An 18,027-nucleotide genomic window follows, 5' to 3' on the forward strand; every position below is an offset into this window, starting at 1 on the left:
GTGTGTGTGTGAGGTGTATTTCTTGTGCTCAAACATAAAAGGCTATGCAGAAATCAGTTGACCACTTTTTGTCTCTCTCTCTCTCTCTCTCTCCTTCTCTCCGCTCTCTCTTTCTCTTTCTCTCTCTCTCTCTGTCTCTCTCTATCTCTCTCTCTCTCTCTCTCTCTCTCTCTCTCTCTCTCTCTCTCTTTCTCTCCAGAACTCTCTATCTCTCTCTCCTCCCTCTCTCCATCTTTCCATGACTCTGTCTCTCTCCCCTCCCTCTCTATCTCTCCATATCTCTGTCTCTCTCCCCTCCCTCTCTCCATAACTCTCTGTCTCTTTCTCCATCACTCTCTCCATTACTCTGTGCCTCTATCTCTCTCTCATCTCTTTCTCCATCTTTTCCGCCTCTGTCTCTTTCCCCTCCGTCTCTCCATCACTCTGTCTCTCTCTCTCTCTCTCTCTCTCTCCGTCCCTCTCTGTGTCTCTGTCTCTCTCTTCATCACTCTGTGTCTGTCTCTCTCTCCATCCCTCCGTCTCTCTGTCTCTCTCTCTCCTCTCTCTCTCCGTCCCTCTCTGTGTCTCTGTCTCTCTCTTCATCTCTCTGTGTCTGTCTCTCTCTCCATCCCTCTGTCACTCTGTCTCTCCCTCCTCTCTCTCCATCACTCTGTGTCTCTGTCTCTCTCCCCTCCCTCTCTCTGTGCCGTCTTGCGGTGGTGACTAAAATGTGACTTTGGTACTTCTCCCACTCCCCCCCCCCGCATGTGCTTCGGGCGTGAGGCTTGTTGCGCTAAGTGTTGAGTAATGAACAGTAGCAGGTGCGCTAAACAAACACACCTTGTCTGTGACGGGTTTCTACGAGCTTGGGCGTGTGGTGGAACCCCCCCCCTCCCCTCTCCCCATCCTCTGTTGGCAGTGTTTTCAGCTGAGCGGCTCGTCGGATATCACACCCGGCTACCATGTGGTTTTGGTTACTGTGTGAGAGGAAGTGTCCTGAGGGGGTCCCTTGACACCTTGATATTATCCGGCCATTTTCTTATTTTTCAGTCAGAGTTCTCATGCGGTCGGCTGCTTGTGCGAAGACATCCCCTACCACCGTAAAAGAACAGCACAAAGAGGTCTGAATGTGGCGTAATGATACAGTAGGGGCACCAGAGAGCCGCCCCAGTCTTGTCAGAGGGAGACTGATGGGGGGGGGGGGGCTTTGGACTCCATGGGGCTTGGTTATGTGCACCTCTGTGGGGCCTGTACCTGCAGGGAAAAGGTGTGAAGAAAGGCAGAAGCAAATGGCTGACAGTTGACTCACCGCAAGGTGTCTTCTCTGTGTTGTTTTTCTTTTGATGTGGATGGAATTAACCGTGCAGGCTTCCACTTGCGATGGAGATAATTAAAGAAACATCTGGTTGGAATTACATTTTTCTTGAACCACCAAAAGTACATAGATATATACGACTGGAGTATATCGAGAGTAAGCCCAAGCCTTCAAATCTGTGTAAAACACACATATGCAAGTTTCATATTGAGTCAGTGAGTTCAAATAAATGCTAAGTCTTCCGTTAGGCTGTATGTGCTTCACACCCAAGCTGTCCCGCTTATTCACATTGACATTCGTTCCTCTTGATGCTTTTGGTTCACTGTAGAATAAGGGAACAGCACGCAACACTAGGTATCCAAATGAAGGAAGAGTGAAAGTGAAAGATCCTGATTGTCTCTAGTTACTTTCTGGTGTATGCATCTGGAAGTGATCCCTACCCCCCCCCCCCCCCCCCCCCCCCCCCCACCCCCCCCCCATCTGAAAAATGAGAGGGATGGCAGATTGTGGGGTGAGAGATGAAACTACGTCATTCAGACTAGTTAAAGCTGTCGGGAAGGATGATGGAGGATGCAATGAATGGAGAAACTGGATCACACTTGTGACTTGAGACACACAAGACTTTGTGTGTGTGTGTGTGTGTGTGTGTGTGTGTGACTGTGTGTGTGTGTGACTGTGTGTGTGGTGTGTGTGTGTGTCTGTGTGTGTGTGCATGTGTGTGCGTGCCACCACCCCAGAAAAAAGATCTTTGTCCGGAATAAATCCATCCGTTATTACAGCAGACCAAATGTTGAATTTTGATCATTTTACTGATTTATGTCCCACAGAGCTGACACAGTAATCATTGCAGAGCCACAAGGGACGGTCACCTCACACGAACCATGTGTGCGTCTGTTGATGTGTGTTGTGCAACTCTGTACTCTGTTTGCTATGGGATGAAAAGAAAAAAGAAGGCACAGACTGAGAGGCAGATCAGCAAATGCATCCATTTTATTGATACATTGATTCATTGATGTATTCATTGATTAACGTCATTATGAATTATTATGAAGATTAACTATACTGTAATTCACAGGAGAGGTATCAGCTGCCACCAAAACACTTGACGGCATCATTACAAATGGGCCAATTTGGACACAGTCATCACTGTGGTTGAGTGAGGTGTCTCCCAGTTTACCTCGGCCCGTTGCTTGTTGTCTTTGTTGTTGTTGATCGGACAGCACCATCTCGGCAGCCATTCCTGGCTGCTCCTCGCTTGGAGTCCACATAAGGAATATTCCATGAGTTTCTACCGGTGTTCCCTTCACCATGACTTCACTCTTCATCTCAGGCTTTGACATTCCCGCAGGCAACTTTGACACTACAGGCATGTCAACTGTGTTTGTTTTAGGGCGGTGGAAACGGAACAACGCCTGCCCCTGTGTTGATACCCCTGACCAGGATCCCTCATCCCATGCATGTGTATGGCGTACGCCATATGCAGTGGCGTGTATTGTTCCTCCACTCTGCGTCACCCTCCGTCTTTAGGCCTCTCAGCCTGGGTCTCTGCCTGTTGGCTGCTCCATAGGCAGTGCCTCGGCCTCTCACTAGAGGGAGTGGGCTGACTAAGGAACACGCCAACCTGTACTGTAGCAAGGGGAAGGCTGGGGGAGAGGTTGACAGTGTGGGGGAGTGTGAGTGTGAGAGGGGGAGAGAGATAGGGAAGGAGGGAGAGGGAGAGGGAGAGAGAGAGAGATAGGGAGTGAGAGATAGGGAGAGGGGGGGATGAGGAGGGGATAGAGATATGGAGAGGGGGAGAGCGATAGGGAGAGAGAGAGAGAGAGATCGAAAGCTAGATAGATGAGGAGACAAATGGTTTTGCGTGACCAATCTGCTCCAACAGCAATAATGCATTAACCTGGGCTGTACGAGACGGCAAGCAGATACAGAATATTAAATAGTGTAATTAGCAGTGTAATTAGCTGCTACTCTTTCAGAACAGCGCCCCTGTGACCAATTTAGGCCGCCATTATTGTCGTTACCTGTTACCCCTTTCAATTGAGGTCCCTTTTTTTTCCGAGGGACCGCAATGCATGTTGGGTTAACGTTATTGACGGATGTGTTTATTGCAAAGGGACTCGGGACGCAGATTGCGAGCATCTGCTAAATGACGCGATTCCACCTAATGCACTCGAATATGTGTGAGGAGAGGTGGACCTGGTAATTGTGATTAACATACAGGCAGTGAAACACTCAATAGAGCGCCTTAAAACACCTTCTAGCCGTTATTCAACCGATTCTACAAGCGATCAGCATTAGGTTGCTAAGCGCAATGTGCGAGGAGTTTTGATATCTGAAAAAAAAAAAGACTAATGACTCCAAGCTGTATGCCAAGGATCATCATTGTAACAAGAACACACACACACACGCACACGCATACGGGCGCGTGTGCGCACGCACGCACGCACAAAAACACAAACACAGCCCAGTAGCCGCACATGACAATATTAAGGTGCCCCAATTTTGGGGTGGACACTCTTTGGCAGGGAAAATAAAAATAACATGTTTAGAGTAAGCTGCTCCTAGTGAGACATAATCCTGCTGAGACAGACTCCTCTCTCTCTCAAGTTACATCTCAGTCTCAGGGAGGGTGAGTCCTGACTAGACAGAGGCATTCACGGTGAGCAGGACTTGGGGGTAAATTACATTTGTCTCCTAGCCGCGCACTGAGTGTTAATCTCGTCCAAGTCAGGGCATTGTAGCTCTTTGTTAAGCTGAATATAAATGGCATTTTGAAACTGTAGAGCGATTACACTGTCTTCATTTCACAGTCGTTCAATCCGGCTCCCTCACAATGCAATCCCACTCATGGTTGGTTCCCGGGGAGAAGTCGTCCCCCCCCCCCCCGTCCCCCCCCCTCCAGTAGGCCAGCCTGTGTGTGCTTCAATTGAAGATTTCCGACTAAAACAGGCTTTTATTGTTAGTAATTGAGTCGGTAATGACTTTGTGTGGGCTGCGCACAATCCCAGACAGCTCAGCCCTGACAGTATTGACATGCGGCATAAGCAGGGGTTACCCCCGCGCCTTGCTTTCCTGCGGACGGAATGTCAATAAGGCGGTGCATGCGAGCATTTCAATATATTCCTCCGGTGGTACTTTTCATGTCATCGCCATGCCAACGGAGCCTTCCGCAAACATGCCTCCGCAGTTTGAGGGATCCGGAGGGGTTGTCACGGCAGGGGTCAGGGGTCGACGGGATGTCTCATCCCAGACGCCCGGGATGATCCCGGAGTGACGGGCACCCCGGACCCCTGATGGATGGGTGGGTGGGTGGGTGGGGGGGGGCACAGGTACCGGGTCAAACCAATCTGAAGCACAAATCGGAAGCCCACTGGAAATAGGGTTCGACTCAGCCGTATCAGCAGGATCCCTGCAGAAACGGAATGATTTGAAATACTTTGCATGGTCCCCGCGGTGATTATAAATGAAAAGAGAGTCCTAATTAAAATACTTTTCCTGCGGTGAGCTACCAGTGGGTCAATTCATTCCTCAGCCCTGATAATGAACGCAGCCTTCTCCATCCAGTCGTGGTAATATACCCTCGGATGGCGTGAACTTCACTGAAGATCATTTATGAGTCGTGTGACTTTAGTTTAGAACGTGAGAACTTTTTAGGGTAACTCACGTGTTGAAGCCCGTCGTGCACTAAGGATAAGGCTTTCACAAAGCAATAGCATCCTTCCTACAAGTCTGCCCAGTAGCTTGTACATGCTGTAGTAATTAAAAGCTACATCGAGTGCATGCCGCCGTGCAAAGCCCCAGGCACCAACACACACATAGACACAGGCATGAGCACACACACACACACACACACACACACACACACACACACACACACACACACACACACACACACACGCATCAGCACACACAAGGGCACAGGCATCAAAACACACAAGGACATACACACACAGACAGATGCACGCACATTGACCTGCACTGACACATGCATCAGCACTCAGACACATGCAGCAGCACACACACACACACACACACACACACACACACACACACACACACACACACACACACACACACACACACACACACACACACACACACACACACACACACACACACAGGTACACACACACACACACGCATACAGGTGTACACACAAACACACACACACACACACACATATTCAGTGACACACACACATACACACATATTCAGCAGCACACACATATTCAGCAACACACACACAAACACACACCCATCCAGCACCACACAAACACACGCATTCAGCAACACACACTCACACACAAGCACATATGTTCAAGCTAATATCACCAAAGTTGTCCAACTCGATGGCGACACTTTATCATCATTACATAATTTCTCGCAGCTTTGATCCTAAAAAAACATATGCTCCCCGTCCACTGGGTCCAACGGGCAGACAGCTCTGAATATGCAGGAGTCTGGGCGGCGCGCTTTGCTGCGTCGCGGCTTCGTGCCACCGTGGGACGGCTCACGCCGTTGACTGGAGAGTCTCCCGTACGGGAAAACAAAGAGCCGCCGCCGCCGCCGCCGCCGCCGCCGCGGAGACCGGCCGCTGTCGCCTGACGTGTGATCTGACGTAGAGCCTCAGAGGCGCGGTGATGCAGTGCTGACGGAGGGAAACGGATGATTGGTGGTGCAGACGCAGCGCCTCCTAATCCCCTCCATCTCAGTCGGGGGGTGTAATCGACACCATCACTTTGCCATGCTTCAAGACTGCGTATTTTTCCATCTCTCTGTATATTGATGCATGTAATATTGTTTTATTGGAAGCCAGGTGTGTGTGACTGTGAGAGAGAGAGAGAGAGAGAGAGAGAGAGAGAGAGAGAGAGAGAGAGAGAGAGAGAAGAGAGAGAGACGAGGAGAGAGAGGAAGAGATGAGAGAGAGAGAGAGTGAGAGAGAGAGAACTGAGAGACGAGAGCGAGAGAGAGAGAGGACTGAGAGGAGAGAAGAGATGAGAGTAGAGAGAGAGAGAGAGAGAGAGAGGAGAGAGAGAGAAGAGAGAGAGAGAGAGAGAGAGAGAGAGTTGCATACATCTGTCTCACTTTCCTATTGTATAGAAAATAAGCTATTGTGTGGATTCAGCATTCTGATGATGACTGGTATTTGATGTATCTGATCAGGCAAAATGTGTGCGTGTGCTTTTGTTTGTGTGAGACTGTGTGAAGCATTGTTTGTGTAGGTACGTGTCTGTGTGTACGTGTGAGAGAAACTTTACCAGTGTGTCTGTGCCGGTGTGTTAGTGCGTCTTCATCCACAGAGGGAACATATTTCTCCAGACCCAACGCATTCACCCTGGCTCATTAGAGTGAATCAAATGCTACGTCTTTATCAGGACGCTGCATTGTGCCTCACAAAACCACAGAGACAGTAATCACCGGGGTGAATGCTAGGAGCAGTATGCTAGGAGACATATGCTAGGAGACTTATGCTAGGAGACGTATGCTAGGAGACGTATACTAGAAGACGTATGCTAGGAGACGAATTCTAGGGGAACTATGCTAGTGGATGTATGCTAGGGGAAGTGTGCTACGAGACGTATGCTGGGATACATATGCTAGGAGATGTATGCTAGGAGATGTACGCTAGGGGACGATTGCTAGGAGAGATATGCTAGGGGACGTATGCTAGGAGACGTATGCTACGAGACGCATGCTAGGATACGTATGCTAGTAGATGTATGCTAGGTAGGGTTGCCAACTATCAGAAATGTAAATAAGGGACACGCATGAAGCGCGTGCGCATGTGTACACGCATGCATTTGCTACCACTGTGTTACTACTACTACCGTGTTACTACTGTGCTAGACTGCAGTGCTGAGTTCTTCGAAGAAAGTAGTCCAATCCGGATCGCTTTTAACTCACTTTATTTGTCAAAGTATTTCGGTATGGTAACTACGGAGCAAAAGGAGGGGAATTGTATCGAACACGTGCTGAGCGACTCCCCGCTGATCAATACCTCTAACCCGCAAGTCTGACCTACCGGAAGTTTCTGCCCCCCAACCTTTCTGTCGAGATTGATAGGGTCAAGTGGGCGTGGCCTATGTGACGTATTAGCCTCGGCTTCATCACCTGTCTAAAGGTGCTGCCTTCTGTGGATGGAGTAGTTATTGCAGCCTTCAGTAAGGTCCTGCTCCCCTTGTGGCTATGTACAGTATTTACGGCTTATATGTTTGGTCCTGCTTCCTAGTGGTTATGTGAGGGTAATACAGCTTATCCATTTAATAAGTCCTATCCATTTCATAATTCATACCATAATCACAAGTAAAATTTTTTTATTCTTCAACCACATCGATAATAAGCATGTAGACACATACCTTAACTATATACAGACTACACAAGAAACAGATTAACATTGAAGAATTTATTTTGTGCAAAATAACATTTTCTTTTCTTTCTTCTTAAGGACTGGAACGCATTTTTGTAACCCTTATTTTAGTGCTTTAGCTGTAGAATCCCTTCTCAGGCCTGAATGGGTTAATGGAACAGTAGTATTGCGTTTCTTAATGGAACAGTAGTAGTGCAAACATTTGGTCTCTTAGGCCTAACAAAAATATAAAAACACCTAGTGCAAAATTGAACACAAACTTAAATGAACTGTACACAAAAACAGTGCAAAAAATATCACAAATTGGAACAAAACCATGAAATGTAAACTAGCACTTAGTGCAAAAGAAATATCACAAACTGTCAACAAAAAACTTGCTGTGCCTCCAGCCAAAGCCATGACAACACGTGTGTAGCCAGCAAAAGTATGCTACATTCTAGGTATAGGTCACTTTTTGGGGGTTGGTTGTCACACGTTAAGTTACTTTTTGGGGGGTTGGTTGAAACATGTTAAGTTAATCATGGTTTATATTAAATGGTTTAAAACAAATATAAATGGACTTGGATATTATAGATTGTATTTATAGTCAATTTAAAACTTATTTTATGTCTCTACTCTCTAGCTTAAAAAACAAAAAAGTTACAAAAGTTTTTTTTATTACATTTCCTGCTGCACAGCAACAGTCTGGCTTGGTGAAGTGCACTGCTGGAACTCAGCCTATATTGTCTTTTATTTTTGGTTTCATAATCACACGTGGAATTGCGCCTTGGCCTATTCGGCATATTGAACCGTCGGCCTAATGCTCCTCCTTTTTGAAAAGTCGGACAAACGGACAAACGGACCAATGGGTTCCGTTTTCGGAACATTGAACCGTCGGCATGGTGGCATGTCGATCGAATGGGAAATATTTCGGACCATTGAGACGTCGGAACAATGAGGCAATCGGAATTACGGCATGGCACCCGCTAGGTCCTAGCGGGTGCCATGCCGTAATTCCGACGCATACATCTAGCATTCATCTCCTAGCGGCTAGGAGATGAATGCTAGATGTATGCTAGGAGACGTACGCTAGGAGACGTAGGCTAGGAGACGTATGCTAGGAGACAAATGGTAGGGGAGGTATGCTAATCGCCCCACGTCCCACAGCTAAGCCTTCTCCTTAACGGGGAACAGAGCCAGAGCTGGGAGATTGGTGGGTTGTAACCCTAACCTACCACCCTCTGCAAAGTGTGTCTTTCACACATTCATGACTCCAGTTGGGGGGATGGCTGTCAAGGACGGTCCCTCCCCAAAAGCAAGCTGTTCCCAACACACACACACACGCACACGCACACGCACACGCACACACACACACACACACACACACAACCCCTGTGTGATTCTACATGCGTTCAGAGACATCACGTACACATGCACACACACACACACACACACACACACACACACACACACACACACACACACACACACACACACACACACACACGCACACAGCACATCTTCACAGCTCACTTGCTTGACTTGACGCTGGCACTCATGTGCAAGTCTATCTCTTTTCCATTTATATGTATGGCTGCTGCCCAGTGATTGCATTTTATTTGTTCCAATATCAGTTATCTGTATCTCTCAGCTCCAAGAAAACGGATAGTGACATATGTAACATGTTTGAATGTATTTCGTATTGAAAGGGAATGAGGAGAGTGGGCTCTGTTAAATGAAGAGGTGTGTGTGTGTGTTGGAGGGAGGGGGGGATGGGGGGGTTGCTACCTGTTTAGAAGGGTTAGCGCTTGTGTGCCAAACATCAGACCCAACACCGTAATTGTCATTCCTCGTACGGCCTGGTAACGCAACATCTGCCATCAAAGCCACCAATTTGACGATGCGAATTGGCTCGGAAAGGCCCAAAGAGATAGCATATGTTAGCTGCTACAGAGGGAGAGTTGGCTGCTCTTTCAATCACTCTCCAGATGGACAGACATTTCCCTAAAGGGTACTTAAGCCGTTCCTTAAGCCATCGCTCCGAACCTTTTCTAGTTATCCGAGGGATTTGCTCTTCAAAAACAGATATTATCCCGTTTTCTTTCATTTATGACTTTGAGCGAGAACACGATTTTATGGATTTAGAAAGGCATCGCGCGATACATATTACATGTGTTGCCGCCCCCTCCGAAAGCCCACTGGAGGCCGGCCAGCGAACGTGACTTGTCACCGACTCATCGCGAAGGGAAGGCGAGGGTCTCCCTTGTTGATTTGATTTGTTGATTTCTGTTTTCACGCCTTGTTGGATAAATCAGCCCCATGAATAATAACAAGGTTTCATTAAATCAGCATGTTGTACACATGTATCATATTGATGGCATTTTACTTACTTACCAAAAGTATCCAATCTGTATTATTCTGGTTCTGTGGAAGCATCCATTTTGTCACCTATTGATTATGTGACTAACATCTCTCTATCTGCTTCCCACCTTACAGAACCTTCCCATGACCTCTTCACTTTCCAGCCACACTTTTTGAGAATAACTCGCCCAACAAAGCAAGCATCATGACTTAACAAACAAATATACAAAAACGATGCATTCTCCTCTCAAACCGCAACAATTCACTAAAAACCCATAAGCGGCCTATTTTCCCGAAATACATAAATGTGGTAAATGGACATTAGTAACCGCAGACTGAGGTGTCTGGTTCCTCCGCAGGCAGGATGGTAAATGGGAGCACTCTGAGGGTCATTCCAATCCCGGTCAGGCAGCCCGGTGGGGGCTCAGTGCTGCACAGCCATAAATCCATGGCAGACAGGGAGGGTGAATGATTATCAATTAAGAAGACTGCTCTTCTCTTCCCAGGCAGCCTGAGAGAAGGTGCCAGCGCTTCACAGCTGCCCTGGCAAGAGAACTCGCGATGCCTATAGCTATTTGGGTGTGTTTTAGATCGCAGTCTGGGTCTGAATGCACTTTCTTTTTTGGGGAGTAGAATATTCCCAATGGATGTGGCAGAGGTGGTGGAGGGGTTTCCGGGCTGCAGACGCCTTTCGGTTTGGATACGTGCTCGTCTCTGCATTCGGACAATGATATCTGTTTGGTTTTTTCCGAGGTCAGATACAAATCTGATGTCCTTGCGTTCAGGGGTTTGCTCTGCCTTAAGCATAAAGTTAAACAGGAATGGCTCCATTCCTGTTTAACTTTGTTGGTCCTAACCAACTGTGAATCCCCATTAGGAGGATTGACTTAAATCCCCCTTAATGTTAGCCTTTAGTTTTAATATTTAACAGACATAAGCTTCTTCCAAAGCAGGTTTTAGTAAGAGTTTGGACAAATACACTTAGTGATTGGGTTTTCTATCCTAATCATGGAAAGCGAGTATTAAGGGAGATGTATATGCAGACTGAATAACTTGTATGGGGGTAGAACACAGGAGCCCATCACTTGACCGTGTGTCTTTGGGTCGCAGTGAGCTCACTGTTTTCACCTGACGGGTGGTAAACTGAGAGAGCGGCGGTCAGGATGAGAGTGCTGGGCCGTGGTGTCCTCTGAACTCGGTGTAGTGCAGGACCATCAGCACAGCTGGCCCATAGCTTTTACTCTATTGCTAATGCTACCCGCCTTCCCAGGGGGGGGGGGAGAGCCAGCAATGATGAGGAATAGCCGCCCTTACTGCTTCTTAAAACGCTTGAACTTTGATTACTCACGAATACCTTCAGATCATGGCTCTCTTTTCAGATCAACCTTTAGCAGTTTAGTCAAGCTCCATCATGTATAAAGATATCTCTTTCTAAGCCATATCTATATATTCTGTCTACCTCAGCACAACTGTGCAGGAAAAGCAAAGCCTTGCCAAAGTCGGGAATAAGCCCAGGTAGGAACGTCCCACGATGGAGAGGTCAACCCTTAATGTTGCACAATCAAGTTTTGTCCCTAACCCCTTGACGTGTCTTTCGATCGCGCCTCCGGTACGGTATGAACGGCGCTCTGTCATCATTATCACGCGGACCGATGGCTGTGCCTTGATTGCAGGATTTCCTTTTTCCTCGCAGACTCAACTAATTAGAGCTTGAACTTTACCAATCTCGGCTGATGGATGTGGGCGGGCCCAGCGCAGGTCCCCAAGGGCTTTGATTGGAAGGGCCATGCGGTGGCAGCTTATAGCCGAGCACTCTCGGGAGGGGTGGGGAAGAAAAGGGAGAAATTGCCTGAGGAAGGGATAGTGTTTTAACCTGTCCTGCAATTAACAGCTTCCAGGGTTGAGGGCCTGTCCGTCTCTCTGGTGATTTCTCCGGCGACGTACTCCGGGGCAGCGTGGAGTGGCCCTTTCCCTCGTGAATCAATCTGCACCGAGCTGAGTCCTCCTGTGTCCGTGTCTCTTTTGGTCTCCGACACTGCAGTGGAGAAGGTGGGAGGGGGGGGGGGGGGGGGGGTCGGGGAGGATCTGTGCTAGGAGCCGAACAGAGGGCTGTCACTCGTCCCTCCACTGCGTCGGACTTGCTCAGCAGTGTGCGTGCGCTGCCTCCTTTGCCCCCCCCCCCCCCCCCACATCCTCTCACCTCCTATGTTTTTTTTCGCGCCCACCGTTGCCGTGAAAGTCGACGTGTAACAAAATAACTACCCAATTTCCGGAGAATTGAGACCTGGTGCCCCTTACTTTGGCTCTCTCTTCATGAATGACACATATCTTCAATTCGTTCCTCCCTTTTTTTCGTCCATTGCATTGGCACTTACAGTTCCATTGTCCGCCGCGTTTCTTTGTCATTTTTTGATGTTGTTGCATTGTGTGTCTTCTTACCTCTTCTCTCGGTCTCGGCCCTTCGGTGGCACGAGGTTATCATTGTTGAAACCAACTACACAGCACCGTAAGCTGAAATCCAACATCTGAAGAGTAACCAAGGAGGTGGGAGGGGAGAAAAAGAGAGGGCAGAAGAGAGCGAGGGAAGCCAGAAGCCACGAAAGACAAAGCCAGCTAGAGAGCGAGAGAGAGAAGAAGTGTGTCCGCTGGGATCCAATTGTTTCTTCCTTGAGGCCATGCTGGCCAGGATCTTCTGCTGGTCGGACAGGCAGCGAACACAGACAGGTGCTAGCCTTTGATTTGAGCTACCTTGCTAAAGGAGAGTGAGGGCTGCAGCATTCTGCCCGGCACACAAGCCATCTCTCCTGGCTCTCGTAGATTGGCACCAACTAAAACTCTTGCTCACACACAAATGCTTGCACACGTGTATACACGCACGCACGCACGCACGCACGCACGCACGCACGCACGCACGCACGCACGCACGCACGCACGCACGCACACACAAATGACGTCTTTTGTATGGGCTCTTATCACCCAAATGCTAAAGTTCCCTATATATACCTGACCCAGCCAGTTGTAAGTCTTTGTGAAGCGTTGCAGAGGCAATCTAAGATAGAACCATCAATCATACATTGGATCATTCTTAATCACAGGAGCTCTATTAGAGATCTGTTGGGGGGCCAATTTCAGAGTTCCCGGTCCATCTCATCATTGACCTATTTCTGCATCTTCCTTTCCCACCGACTCCCACGGCCCCCAGCAAACAGCTGACCTAGTAACCATTGGCAACACCTGCCCCGAAACCCTAAGGCATCTGGACACGGCGTCAAAGGGCCTGGAAGAGTATGAGAAGAAAAGGAACGCAGGAGGTGATCTGTTCCAAATGTCATTGGATGAGACCTTTTTATTGCATGTTTTTGCATTTCCTACCAGTTCATAAACAATTAGGTTGGTCAAAAAAAAAAGACTGCAGGATGAAAGGGAACATAGCAACTGGTCGATTATCCGTGGAAGTCAATTTGTATGGGTGTTTATTAAATGGATTTACTAAGTATAAGCAGTGGATTCGCAGCACTGCCTCTATGGTAATGATCGTCCGTTTATGATTCTGGTCATTTTTTGCCGTCTTTCCCTCAATCATACTGTTTGTTTATCATGAGGACTTCATCAGGGAAGTGGATATGTTGTTGTGGGTCATTTCACATCAAGATCAGGAGGGTATACATAACCCCTGTGTGGTGATGCATATTCGTGGCTGTGGCTTATTCCCAACAATAAATAGAATGATTTTGTCACTGATAATAACACTCTAGATTCTTATGTAAACCCTGATGATGTGCTGTATGCGCCACTAACAAAAGAATATCGTATCCGTTGCTTGAAGAGGTTTTTTTTCGTTTGCCATGACCTTGCACACGGCGGCAAACAACCTTTTCAAAGAGCTCTTTGGTTTTGCGTTGCAAACACATGTATACACATCGGTGACATTCACTCTGTGAATGCAGTCTTTGTGACATCTGAGGGCACGTTATGTCATAGGACTAAATGAGGAGATGAATTGATACAGGTGTCGGCAGTCTTGCAATGCAGATCATTAGTTTTAGGTCAGGGCTGTGGAGAATGCAGAACAATGATTATCCGAGGATTAACACATTCAAAACTCTTGCTTGACTGACATTAATGAGTGTGTGCCCTTTGTGATTCTGTTACTAAGCTCATTGTTTGGTTTTTACTTTATGCCACTTGCAAGCATTGGCCGGTACGATTTCCATCATTTTATAACTCAAATCCTACATATTAGTAGCTAGAACACATAAATGAAACACATCCCCCCCCCCCCCCCCCCCAATGAGCTGCTGCAAATGGCTTAACGATCCTAAATAATTCTATAAGCCCTCCTCCCCCACGAGATACGCTTGCACGGTGCTCGCACGGACAGCCACCCGCAGACACCTACCCCCTTGTGCGTAACGTTTTGGTTTTGGTAATGCCCGAGCCTTGTGCTAAGCTCCTGCTTATACACTGGCGCTATATAGCGTTCAGAAACCCCGGAGAGAGCTTGGCAAAGACACAATGCGTCTCTCCGCGGGCCCTGCATCCTAATGTCTCATTAGTAAGTGTAGACTGTCATCACTTCATTAATTGAACCAGAGACCCTGCAGTGAGAGTGTTTCTTCTCATGTCGTGTCACCCTGATCTATGCAGTATGGGAGCTGATCTGACTCAGCGGGGGTGTGTGTGTCTTTGTGTGTGGGAGAGTGTGTTTGGGAGTGTGTGTGTGTTTGAGAGTGTTTGTGTGTTTTTGTCTGTGTGTCTGTGTGGGATAGTGTGTTTGAGAGTGTGTGTGTGTGTGTGGGAGAGTGTGTTTCAGTGTGTATGTGTGTGTGTTAGAGAGTGTCTGTTTAGGAGTGTGGCAGAGTGTGTTTGAGAGTGTGTGTGTGTGTGTGTGTGTGTGTGTGTGTGTGTGTGTGTGTGTGTGTGTGTGTGTGTGTGTGTGTGTGTGTGTGTGAGAGTGTGTGTATGTGGTTGTGATTGTTCTTGTGTGTGAGTGAGTGTGTGTGTGTGTGTGTGTCTGTTCAACTGTGTGCGTGTTTGTGTAGATGTGCTTGTTCTTGTGTGTGTGTGTAATGTGAGGTATGTTGCCATGCGTCTGTGGTTGTCTGTACCTGCTGTGCATGTTCCCCATGCTTCCAATAATACAGCAGGCATCCTTTGTCTCTGCTCAAAGGGGTTGATCCACTGCCTTCATCCCTCATCCGTCCAAGGGCGGATGAAAGATACAATGCACCGTTTGGCGCTGGGGGATTATGTACGTGTGACAGCTTGTGAATGTATTTTATCATCACTAGAAATTAAACAATGTCAACTTCCTTCAGTCACAACATGGATCTCATGCAGTCAAACTAGACATCATTCAGTGGTGCTAATGTACTTACACATAGATGAGTATTATTAGATCGTCGTCCCTCATCCAAACCTGAAATCCAGATTGAAAGAAAAGGCTACGATAGGTGAATCTTTGCCAAGCAGGGAACACATCTGAGATATCCACCATTTTGCATGTCTGGCTCGAAGCGGAGGCAAAACTGGCATGACACAGCCGTTAGTCTGGCAATGTGGTCCTGCATTCTCATTCAGTCCCAGCAGCCCCGACCACCAAGCCTGCAGTCGCAACAAGAGACTCTCAAGCCAAGCGTACATCCATGTATATCCGTAGGTGTCCATACTGCTACTACATTAAACAACAACAACATTACCCTCAGCCTTCAATTCTGGCAGATTACGATTGTAGCAGTGATTAGTTGCCTTTGTGCGTCATTCAGTCATTTAAAGATTTTTTTTTTTTTTCGTATACAAATTGGACTTGAAACGAGCACACTTTATCATTAGTAGTCATAGCCACTCTACATCGTATTCCTCAAACAGGGGCCCTAATGCGTGTATGAATTCGGTGCTCTCATGGACAAAGCAGTGCACACAGTGTTTTTCCATAGATTGCGACCTTCGTCAAAGAAGGCTTGCTGGGTGATGCCTCATAATAGGGAAGAGTAGTCTGCGCTAATTGTGTGAGAGAGATGTAAATGCATGCAAAAGGCTCCACATGGCGATTGACTGACTCACTGGAGTCTACTGAGTGATCATCCTGCAGTATAATGAGATATGTGGACCCATTTGGAAGGATAGAGCCATTTTACATTTAAAATACCCTCATTTTCAATGTGTCCACAACGTGTTATGCCTCCAATCAGCGTATCATAATGTAGGATGGGTGGGTGTTTACAAATGTGGAGTAATTGCAAAACATCCTAGCATGCCCCCTCCCTGTAGCGTTTTGAACCAGATGTTGTTTGTAAGGGCATTGAGAGGATCATTGCCGAAATAAGAAGCACATTTGACCCGTTTCTTACACCTAAACAGTTCTGCAGTAATACTTCAACCCAGTAGTAATAATTGCCTGTTCTTTCTAGAGTTATTAGGGCATTTAAAGACGCAACATTCTCAGGCAGTAAGATTACACCAGCTATTTGAATATTACTCCACCTAAAAGTTCCTTTTAACACTCAATCCAAAAGTGTTTTAGGTTTCATCACTTTCATCCTCAATTGCTTATTATATTTAATAGCAAATCTATTTATATCTGTATATATAAGAGATTAATATTAAAAATGTCCCACCTTCTCTCCTTCTTTTTTAATTTGAATTGTGTTGCATTGCAACAAAGGGCATTTCCCCATGAGGAAATCGGCCAAAAGATTTCCATGATGGAAAATGTGACACAAAGGATAATTGCATTATTTATTTCTGCAGACATCTAAAATATATGCTCACTCACTCCAGCCTCGTGTCGTTTAAGTTCCAGGGTAAACTCTAATGATAGCAGCAGTCCGTCTCAAAGTCTGGGCGAACTCTGTGGAATCCCCCTCCCCCCATGTGCTCTTGTGCACATAGCAAGCATCCCTCCTCCTGCTGAGTTCCCCGCACATTAGCGGCTGCTCGTTAAAATTCTGATCGCCGTCCGGACGGTCTGTCGCCACAGGGCTCACCACCAACAACCGAATGATGCCCTCGTTGAGTTTGGAGGCTCACTATGCCAAAGAACACATATAGAGACCACAAGTAGCACGGCAGGCGATAAAATACAAAAAATGAAGGCAAAATGATGATATCGAACTGCAAACCGCCAAAAAGAGAGATGAAGGTAGTTGAGATGGACGATTTGCTGGAACACCGTGGAGGGAGAGAAAAACAGAGTGTGGTCGGATAAAACAATATGTATTTATATATATATATATATACGTATAAAATATATACATAAAAATACATGAGGCAGACTCAGAATGGACATGTGTCTCGTCCCAAGATGTTGCATGTGTTACGTCCAGCAAGGCAAGAGCTGGACGAGAACCGAGTAGAATAATTGAGACCGTCAAAAGTCTCATTAGCTGGCAGAAAAATGTTGGAGGCTCATTAAACACAGGATATAAAAATCCTCTGGTGTGCCTCATCCAAAAGTAGCCCCAATCACCGTTAAGAGAGATATGGACCTTGAGCACAGAGTGGTGTGGAATGCATTCGGATTAGCTCCTGCATCATTTATCGTGTGTGTGTGGGGGTGGTAGGGCTGATACCCAGCGTTTGATACCCTGTGCCCTCACCCTACCTCTACATGCATTCTTAAACGGCAGCCCTAACCCACATTTAATCATCGAGACGTCTTAGTATCTGACGACACTGTCGGAGTCCCTATGGTGAACGTGTCTGCTGTGGTCAAGCCAGAGGTTCCAGGTCGTGCTTTTCCTGATCCGTTCTACTGAAGAATTAATGTTTACTGTGTGTTTAAGACAAGTTGACGCTCTCTGTCATTTTTTTTATCATCTATTTGTTTGGCAGAGATACCGTCTGGCTCGTATACCTGGTGGGATCGCACTGCTAACAAAGGAGCACATTGATGTGCTTTCCTGCCTCTGCTTCTGTCAGAGTTACCTACAAAGAAGACCCTTCAAATCCCAAATAAATAACGAACAAGCCTTTCAATGACTCCATCCCTGGATGTTGTTAGCTGGCTCTGAGTGGTTGGAGAGGA

The sequence above is a fragment of the Gadus chalcogrammus genome, chromosome 3, assembly GCF_026213295.1.
Source record: "Gadus chalcogrammus isolate NIFS_2021 chromosome 3, NIFS_Gcha_1.0, whole genome shotgun sequence".
NCBI classification, from domain to species: domain Eukaryota; kingdom Metazoa; phylum Chordata; class Actinopteri; order Gadiformes; family Gadidae; genus Gadus; species Gadus chalcogrammus.